General features: G+C 44.2%; 1 pseudogene; it reads right to left on the minus strand.

Annotated features, from left to right (window-relative positions):
• Positions 1-8,051: 8,051 nt before the first annotated feature.
• On the minus strand, positions 8,052-8,169 carry LOC126210975 (5S ribosomal RNA; annotated as a pseudogene).
• Positions 8,170-9,775: the final 1,606 nt, after the last annotated feature.

Consider the following 9,775-nt stretch of genomic DNA (forward strand, 5'->3'; position numbering starts at 1 on the left):
TTCCCGGTCGCAGCGATTTGATGTTTTACTGGATTCCTGATATTCAAGGTACACTCGTAAAATGGTCGTACTGGAAAATCCCCCCTTCATCGCTACTGTGTCCCATCGCTGATGTGCCGACTATAACACCACGTTCGAACTCACATAAATGTTGATAACCTGCCATTGTACCAACAGTAATCTATCTGACAACTACGCCTGATACTTGTTGTCTTATATATAGGCATTGACGGCCGCAGCTTTGTATACGGCCTGTTTACACATCTGTGTATTTCAATACGCATACCTATACCAGCTCCTTTGCCGTTTCAGTGCATGTTTCCTTGATACACTACTGGCCATTAAAAATGCTACATCAAGAAGAAATGCAGATGATAAACGGGTATTCATTGGACAAATATACTACAACTGACATGTGATTACATTTTCACGCAATTTGGGTGCATAGATCCTGAGAAATCAGTACCCACAACAACAACCTCTGGCGTAATAACGGCCTTGATACGCCTGGGCACTAAGTAAAACAGAGCTCGGATGGCGTGTACAGGTACAGCTGCCCATGCAGCTTCAACAAGATATCACAGTTCATCGAGTCACTGGCGTATTGTGACGAGCCAGTTGCTCGGCCACCATTGACCAGACGTTTTCAATTGGTGAGGGATCTGGAGAATGTGCTGGCCAGGGCAGCAGTCGAACATTTTCTGTATCCAGAAAGGCCCGTACAGGACCTGCAACATGCGGTCGTGTATTATCCTGCCGAAATGTACGGATCGAATGAAGGGTAGAGCCACGGGTCGTAACACATCTGAAGTGTAACGTCCACTGTTCAAAGTGCCATCAATGCGAACAAGAGGTGACCGAGACGTGTAACCAATGGCACCCCATACCATCACGCCGGGTGATACGTCAGTATGCCGATGACCAATACGCGCTTCCAATGTGGGTTCACCGCGATGTCACCAAACACGGTTGCGACCATCATGATGCTGTAAACAGAACGTGAAGTGGCTGCACGATCCGTTACAGCCATGCGCATAAGATGCCTGTCATCTCGACTGCTAGTGATACGAGGCCGTTGGGATCCAGCACGGCGTTCCGTATTACCCTCCTGAACACACCGATTCTATATTCTGCTAACAGTCATTGGTTCTCGACCAACGCGAGCAGCAATGTCTCGATACGATAAACCGCAATCGCGATAGGCTACAATCCGACCTTTATCAAAGTAGGAAACGTGATGGTACGCATTTCTCCTCCTTACACGAGGCATCACAACAACGTTTCAGCAGGCAACGCCGTTCAACTGCTGTTTGTGTATGAGAAATCGGTTGGAAACTTTCCTCGTGTCAGCACGATGTAGGTGTCCCCACCGGCGTCAACCTTGTGTGAATGCACGGAAAAGCTAATCATTTGCATATCACAGCATCTTCTTCCTGCCGGTTAAATTCCGCGTCCGTAGCACGTCATCTTCGTGGTGTAGCAATTTTAATGTCCAGCAGTGTATTAATTACAGATGTGATGATGACAGTAGTGGAAACGGCGTTGTAAATAAAGATATGTGTTAAGTGACCAAGACCTTGTTATATACAGTAAAACGCTTGGGCATAGCCTTTATAAAGTCATTGCTTGATGATGCAATATTATTTTGTTGCACATTCTTAGAGAAGCAAGCAAAAGTGTTGTGAGTGATAAGCAAACGTTAGTTGTGGCACAGTGTCGGGATCGAGTGAGACAGTGGTGTGCGACATGGGACGCGGTTCTAGTGGAGAGAGAGAGAGAGAGAGAGAGAGAGAGAGAGAGGGAAGGAGGGCGGGAGGGAGGGTGGGAATGATGGACCGGGCGGAGCTACTTAGCGAGCCGCGACCGCCAGTGGAGAGGCATCGAGCCCGCTCTGGAAGCAATCACGTAATTGAGGCAGCCTAGACGCTCCAGGCGGGTCCGTCCCTCTGCAAGCCAACCAGCTGAGAGGTCGGGGGGAGCACTTTGTGTACACCGAGAGCCTGTACACAGCCGGGCTGCACTTCACCACAGAAACAGGTGGCAGCTGACGCGTGGGGACACGCTAACTTAATAAGTGGCTGCTTGGTGACGAATGTATAAAGCACTTAGGTAGAGTGGAAAATGACCAAGAGATTGGAAAAAAACCAAAAAAAATCCCAATACGTAAGAAAAGCAGAACTAAAGACGTAAAGAACTGTCGCCCTATCAGCCTCCAGTCGACACTGTACAAAGCTTTTACTAAATTTTTGACTACCAGATTGAGCTCTACACTTGACCTAGCCCAAGCTACTGAGCAATCTGGGTTCCGTGAAGGGTTTAGTACAATTGATGATAACGTAACACTATCATTTCTTTTTGTCATCAGTCTACTGACTGGTTTGATGCGGCCCGCCACGAATTCCTTTCCTGTGCCAACCTCTTCATCTCAGAGTAGCACTTGCAACCTACGTCCTCAATTATTTGCTTGACGTATTCCAGTCTCTGCCTTCCTCTACAGTTTTTGCCCTCTACAGCTCCCTCATGTCTTAGCAGATGTCCTATCATCCTGTCCCTTCTCCTTATCAGTGTTTTCCACATACTCCTTTCCTCTCCGATTCTGCATAGAACCTCCTCATTCCTTACCTTATCAGTCCACCTAATTTTCAACATTCGTCTATAGCACCACATCTCAAATGCTTCGATTCTCTTCTGTTCCGGTTTTCCCACAGTCCATGTTTCACTACCATACAATGCTGTACTCCAGACGTACATCCTCAGAAATTTCTTCCTCAAATTAAGGCCGGTATTTGATATTAGTAGACTTCTCTTGGCCAGAAATGCCTTGTTTGCCATAGCGAGTCTGCTTTTGATGTCCTCCTTGCTCCGTCCGTCATTGGTTATTTTACTGCCTAGGTAGCAGAATTCCTTAACTTCATTAACTTCGTGACAATCAATCCTGATGTTAAGTTTCTCGCTGTTCTCATTTCTACTACTTCTCATTACCTTCGTCTTTCTCCGATTTACTCTCAAACCATACTGTGTACTCATTAGACTGTTCATTTCGTTCAGCAGATCATTTAATTCTTCTTCACTTTCACTCAGGATAACAATGTCATCAGCGAATCGTATCATTGATATCCTTTGACCTTGTATTTTAATTCCACTCCTGAACCTTTCTTTTATTTCCATCATTGCTTCCTCGATGTACAGATTGAAGAGTAGGGGCGAAAGGCTACAGCCTTGTCTTACACCCTTCTTAATACGAGCACTTCGTTCTTGATCTTCCACTCTTATTATTCCCTCTTGGTTGTTGTACATATTGTATATGACGCGTCTCTCCCTATAGCTTACCCCTACTTTTTTCAGAATCTCGAACAGCTTGCACCATTTTATATTGTCGAACGTTTTTTCCAGGTCGACAGATCCTATGAACCTGTCTTGATTTTTCTTTAGCCTTGCTTCCATTATTAGCCGTAACGTCAGAATTGCCTCTCTCGTCCCTTTACTTTTCCTAAAGCCAAACTGATCGTCACCTAGCGCATTCTCAATTTTCTTTTCCATTTTTCTGTATATTATTCTTGTAAGCAGCTTCGATGCATGAGCTGTTAAGCTGATTGTGCGATAATTCTCGCACTTGTCAGCTCTTGCCGTCTTCGAAATTGTGTGGATGATGCTTTTCCGAAAGTCAGATGCTATGTCGCCAGACTCATATATTCTACAAACCAACGTGAATAGTCGTTTTGTTGCCACTTCCCCCAATGATTTTAGAAATTCTGATGGAATGTTATCTATCCCTTCTGCCTTATTTGACTGTAAGTCCTCCAAAGCTCTTTTAAATTCCGATTCTAATACTGGATCCCCTATCTCTTCTAAATCGACTCCTGTTTCTTCTTCTATCACATCAGACAAACCTTCACCCTCATAGAGGCTTTCAATGTATTCTTTCCACCTATCTGCTCTATCCTCTGCATTTAGCAGTGGAATTCCCGTTGCACTCTTAATGTCACCACCGTTGCTTTTAATGTCACCAAAGTTTGTTTTGACTTTCCTGTATTCTGAGTCTGTCCTTCAGACAATCATATCTTTTTCGATGTCTTCACATTTTTCCTGCAGCCATTTCGTTTTAGCTTCCCTGCACTTCCTGTTTATTTCATTCCTCAGCGACTTCTATTTCTGTATTCCTGATTTTCCCGGAACATGTTTGTACTTCCTCCTTTCATCAATCAACTGAAGTATTTCTTCTGTTACCCATGGTTTCTTCGCAGCTACCTTCTTTGTACCTATGTTTTCCTTCCCAACTTCTGTGATGGCCCTTTTTAGAGATGTCCATTCCTCTTCAACTGTACTGCCTACTGCGCTATTCGTTATTGCTGTATCTATAGCGTTCGAGAACTTCAAACGTATCTCGTCATTCCTTAGTACTTCCGTATCCACTTCTTTGCGTATTGATTCTTCCTGCTAATGTCTTGGACTTCAGCCTACTCTTCATCACTACTATATTGTGATCTGAGTCTATATCTGCTCCTGGGTACGCCTTACAATCCAGTATCTGATTTCGGAATCTCTGTCTGACCATGATGTAGTCTAATTGAAATCTTCCCGTATCTCCCGGCCTTTTCCAAGTATACCTCCTCCTCTTGTGATTTTTAAACAGGGTATTCGCTATTACTAGCTGAAACTTGTTACAGAACTCAATTAGTCTTTCTCCTCTTTCATTCCTTGTCCCAAGCCCATATTCTCCTGTAACCTTTTCTTCTACTCCTTCCCCTACAACTGCATTCCAGTCGACCATGACTATTAGATTTTCGTCCCCCTTTACATACTGCATTACCCTTTCAATATCCTCATACACTGTCTCTATCTGTTCATCTTCAGCTTGCGACGTCGGCATGTATACCTGAACTATCGTTGTCGGTGTTGGTCTGCTGTCGATTGTGATTAGAACAACCCGGTCACTGAACTGTTCACAGAAACACACCCTCTGCCCTACCTTCCTATTCATAACGAATCGACCACCTGTTATACCATTTTCTGCTGCTGTTGATATTACCCGATACTCATCTGACCAGAAATCCTTGTCTTCCTTCCACTTCACTTCACTGACCCCTACTATATCTAGATTGAGCCTTTGCATTTCCCTTTTCAGATTTTCTAGTTTCCCTACCACGTTCAAGCTTCTGACATTCCACGCCCAGACTCGTAGAACGTTATCCTTTCGTCGATTATTCAATCTTTTTCTCATGGTAACCTCCCCCTTGGCAGTCCCCTCCCGGAGATCCGAATGGGGGACTATTCCGGAATCTTTTGCCAATGGAGAGATCATCATGACACTTCTTCAATTACAGGCCACATGTCCTGTGGATACACGTTACGTGTCTTTAATACAGTGGTTTCCATTGCCTTCTGCATCCTCATGTCGTTGATCATTGCTGATTCTTCCGCCTTTAGGGGCAATTTCCCACCCCTAGGACAAGAGAGTGCCCTGAACATCTATCCGCTCCTCCGCCATCTTTGACAAGGCCGTTGGCAGAATGAGGCTGACTTCTTATGCCGGAAGTCTTCGGCCGCCAATGCTGATTATTTATCAAAATTTAGGCAGTGGCGGGGATCGAACCTTGGACCGAAGACGTTTTGATTATGAATCAAAGACGTTACCCCTAGACCACGGGTCCCTAACACTATCATAGCGGAAGGCAATTGTTTGTTTGAAATATCGTCCGCCACAACATGTTCCCGCACCCCACTCTCCCCTACTTCTCGTAACTGAATTGTCGGCATCTTGCTCACCTCGCATCTCGTAGACGTTGTCCCAATTTGTTTTTTCTCCGTCGGTCGCGAACTGTAACGTTTGTGAAATAGACGGCCACTGTGGCCGAGCGGTTCTAGGCGCTCTGCTGCTACCGTCGCAGGTTCGAATCCTGCCTCGGGCATGGATGTGTGTGATGTCCTTAGGTTAGTTAGGTTTAACTAGTTCTGGGTCTAGGGGACTGTTGACCTCAGATGTCCAGTCCCATAATGCTGAGAGCCATTTCTTTATGCAATAAAGAGTGCATAATAATGTGACGTAGGTTTAAATGCTAGACTTAATGAGAATCATAAAATAATTTTATTATATTAGTCCAACCGCAAAATTAGTAAAACAGTTTCTAAAGCCAGTATTTTTGACTCATCAGTCTTCTGACTCGTTTGATGCGACCCGCCATAAATTCCTCTCCTATGCCAACCTTTTCTTCTCAGAGTAGCATTTGCAACCTACGTTCTCAATTATTTGCTGGTGTATTCCAATCTTTGTCATCCTCTACAATTTTTGCCAACTATAGCTCCCTCTAGTATTATGAAAGTAATTCCCTGATGTTTTAACAGACGTCCTATCATCCTGTCGCTTCTCCTTGTCAGTATTTTCCACGTATTCCTTTCCTCGCCACTCTATGCAGACCGTTATCATTCCTGATCTTATTAGTCCAACTAATTTTCAACATTCGTCTATAGCACCACATCTCAAATGCTTCGATTCTCTTCTGTTCCAGTGTTCCTGCAATCCTTGTTTCACTACCATACAACGCTGTGCTCCAAACGTACATTCTCAGGAATTTCTTCCTTAGATTAAGACCTATGTTTGACACTAGTAGACTTCTCCTGGTCAGGAATGCCCTTTTTGCCAGTGCTCGTCTGCTTTCCATGTCCTCCTTGCTCCGTCCGTCATTGGTTATTTTACTGCCTAGGTAGCAGAATTCCTTAACTTCATCTACTTCGTGACCATCAATCCTGATGTTAAGTTTCTCGCTGTTCTCATTTCTGCTACCTCTCATTACTTTCGTCTTTCTTCCATTTACTTTCAATCCATACTATGACTCATTACGCTGTTCATTCCACTCAGCAGATCATGTAATTCTTTTTCACAGTCGCTCAGGACAGCAATGTCATCAGCGAATCGTATCGTTGATATCCTTCCACCTTTAATTTTAATTCCGCCCCTTGAACTTCTGTTATTTCCATCATTGCTCATTCGATGTACAGATTGAAAAATATGGGCAAAAGACTACGTCTCTCTCTTACAACCTTTTTAATCCGAGCACTTTGTCCACGCCTGCTATTCCATCATGGCTCTTGTACATATTGTATATTACCCGACTCCCCTTACAGCTTACTCCTTTTTTCCTTAGAATTTGGAACATCTTGCACCATTTCATAGTGTCGAACGCTTTTTCCAAGTCGACAAATTCTATGAACGTGTCTTCATTTTTCTTTAGTCTTGCTCCCGTTACCAACCGCAGCGTCAGAATTGCCTCTCTGGTGCCAGTCTACCGTTAATATCCATAACAAGATTTCCGGTCATTAATTGCTGATTCCCGACCAGAGCACACGTCACAAAATGCTTCACATGATCTTAGAATCCACATGAGATCACGCAAGTACGTTTTCCGAGGCAATTGTAACGATTAATCCCGGCCTTACGCTGAGTTGCACTTCACACACTCGTTCGCGTGTTGCCACCTCGATAAACGATCGCAGGATGCCTCGGATTAACACAGCATTGCACAAGTACGTTATCCGTAGCAGTTTGTCAAGATACTGCTCCATCTTTAAATGTGATGAGGTTTTTATACACAGATTCATGCATTACCTACTCGGGAGGCGACCGTAGACTAGTAGGCAGCTGTCTTAACAGTTTGGCGCCTACCCTCTCACGGCGCACTTATAACTGGTCCTCCCTTACCAGCAATAAACAATGACAGTAACTAAAATTTGTAGTTACCATTTCCTGAGAGTGATGCTGAAATTATTATTAACAAGTTCTCAGTGCAAGTAACGTCAGCACCACGGCTGGAGCTGTATATTAATATTTCAATAGTAAACAACGTAAACTCCGCCCACAGGCCATGGCCGACCCAGTGGTACCGACCGGCCGCCGTGTCATCCGCAGCCCAGAGGCGTCGCCGGATACGGATATGGTGGGACACGTGGTCAGCACACCGCTCTCCCGGCCGTGTGGCAGTTTACGAATCTGGAGCCGCTACTTCTCTTTCAAGTAGCTCCTCTGTTTGCCTCACAAGATCTGAATGCAACCCGCTTGACAACAGCGCTCGGCAGACCGCATGGTCACCCATCCAAGTGCTAGCCCAGCCCCACAGCGCTTAACTTCGGTGATCTGACGGGAACCGGTGTTGTCACTGCGGCAGGGCCTTTGGCAATAATTAAAAAGTAGATATAAATAATAAACGATTCTCATTTTGACACCTAGCACGTTAGGTGAATCCCCATTGTCTCTCTCTCTGCTCCAGTACGATATATCTCAGGCTCACCCGGCCGTTCTCACGCTATGTGGCCATATGGCGCTTCGTTCGGTGAGTCTGCTTTATGATCCTACCTGCTTGCTAACCTCCCATAGCAAAGTCTTCTCATACATAAAATATAGCAACAAAAATCTAGTAAACGTGGGCAGGAATGTGGTATAAACGCCACACTATCCTAACTCTCCATGAAACGGCAAGTAGAGCAAATGAGTACCATCTTCCTCTTTGCATTGTCTTCATAGACTTTGATAATGCATTCGACTCGATCAGACATCCAGCTATGTTTAAGGCCATTTGAACCATCTAAATTGAACTGGTAAACGAAGGGAATCCAGATTCTGGGAAAGAGATTAAATAACCAGAGGCTAGCTGATGATAATGTTCTGTTTGCAAATAGTATAGAATATATTCAGACACTTGTTAGTTAACTTGCGTTAATCCGCTGTGAAGCTGGCCTAAGAATGAGCAATGGTAAAAACCAAGATCATGACGGATGAATGGACACTGGAGTAAAATTTATCTGTTGGAAGTACGAAGCTGCAAAGAGTCACGGAATATGTCTATTTTCGACGTATTAAATTAGGCTGGTGAACTTACGGAAGATATTCTTCAGTTTTGAAGTTTAAGTTGTCGGTAGAGCTGACGAAAACAGTTTTTGACAACAGTACATTGCAGCAATAACGTACGGCTGTCAGATATAAAAATTAAATGAGTTCATTATTAGAAAACTAAGAGTAGCCCAAACAGGAATGGGAAGATCAATGCTGGGCTACACAAAATAAGACAGAAAGAAGGCAGTTGATATTAGCTAGGCAACAAAGGTCAGCGACATAATGGTGAAAGTAAATTCATCGAAATAGTAGTCGGCTAGTCATGTCGCTCGAAGAAAAGATGGCAAGTGGTCAAAACAAGTGCTGCATTTGAGCCCAATTTACCAAAGAAGGCCAAGGAGGAGACCACCGGAGAATTGGGACAGAGTCGTAAGAAAGATAGCCACAGTGAACTGGCAACGGGAAGCTCAAGACCTGTAGAAATTGAAGAATCTGTAGGGACACTACGTTACACGCCGGTTCAAAAAGACCACATCGAATTGTATGATGATGAATTAACTATCGCTGTTTGCTGGACAGAAAACAAATACTTATCTTAATACAGTGTTGTAAGATATATTTACTAAAACTGGTGTCCTTTGGCAGACACAAACTTTACCATTTTTTGGGAAACAACTAGTTTCAGCGATAAAAAGTTCAGGAATTGGGGAAACTGGGTACTGTGCGTTTCAACCATTGGACCACGTACTTCTCCTTCGCAGGTTTTGGCTGATATCACGTGTGTTTATGGATACCAGACACCTGCAGGTGTACCTGACGTTACCACGAATGGCTCTGTCTACGCTGACCCAGATGCCTTTGCCGAACATTTTGCTCTGCACTGTGCTCAAGCCTCAGCGTTTGACAATTATCGACCTGTCTTTTGTGTCCTAAAACAGCACTTGGAGTGAA

This window comes from Schistocerca nitens, chromosome 10 (assembly GCF_023898315.1).
Source record: "Schistocerca nitens isolate TAMUIC-IGC-003100 chromosome 10, iqSchNite1.1, whole genome shotgun sequence".
NCBI classification, from domain to species: domain Eukaryota; kingdom Metazoa; phylum Arthropoda; class Insecta; order Orthoptera; family Acrididae; genus Schistocerca; species Schistocerca nitens.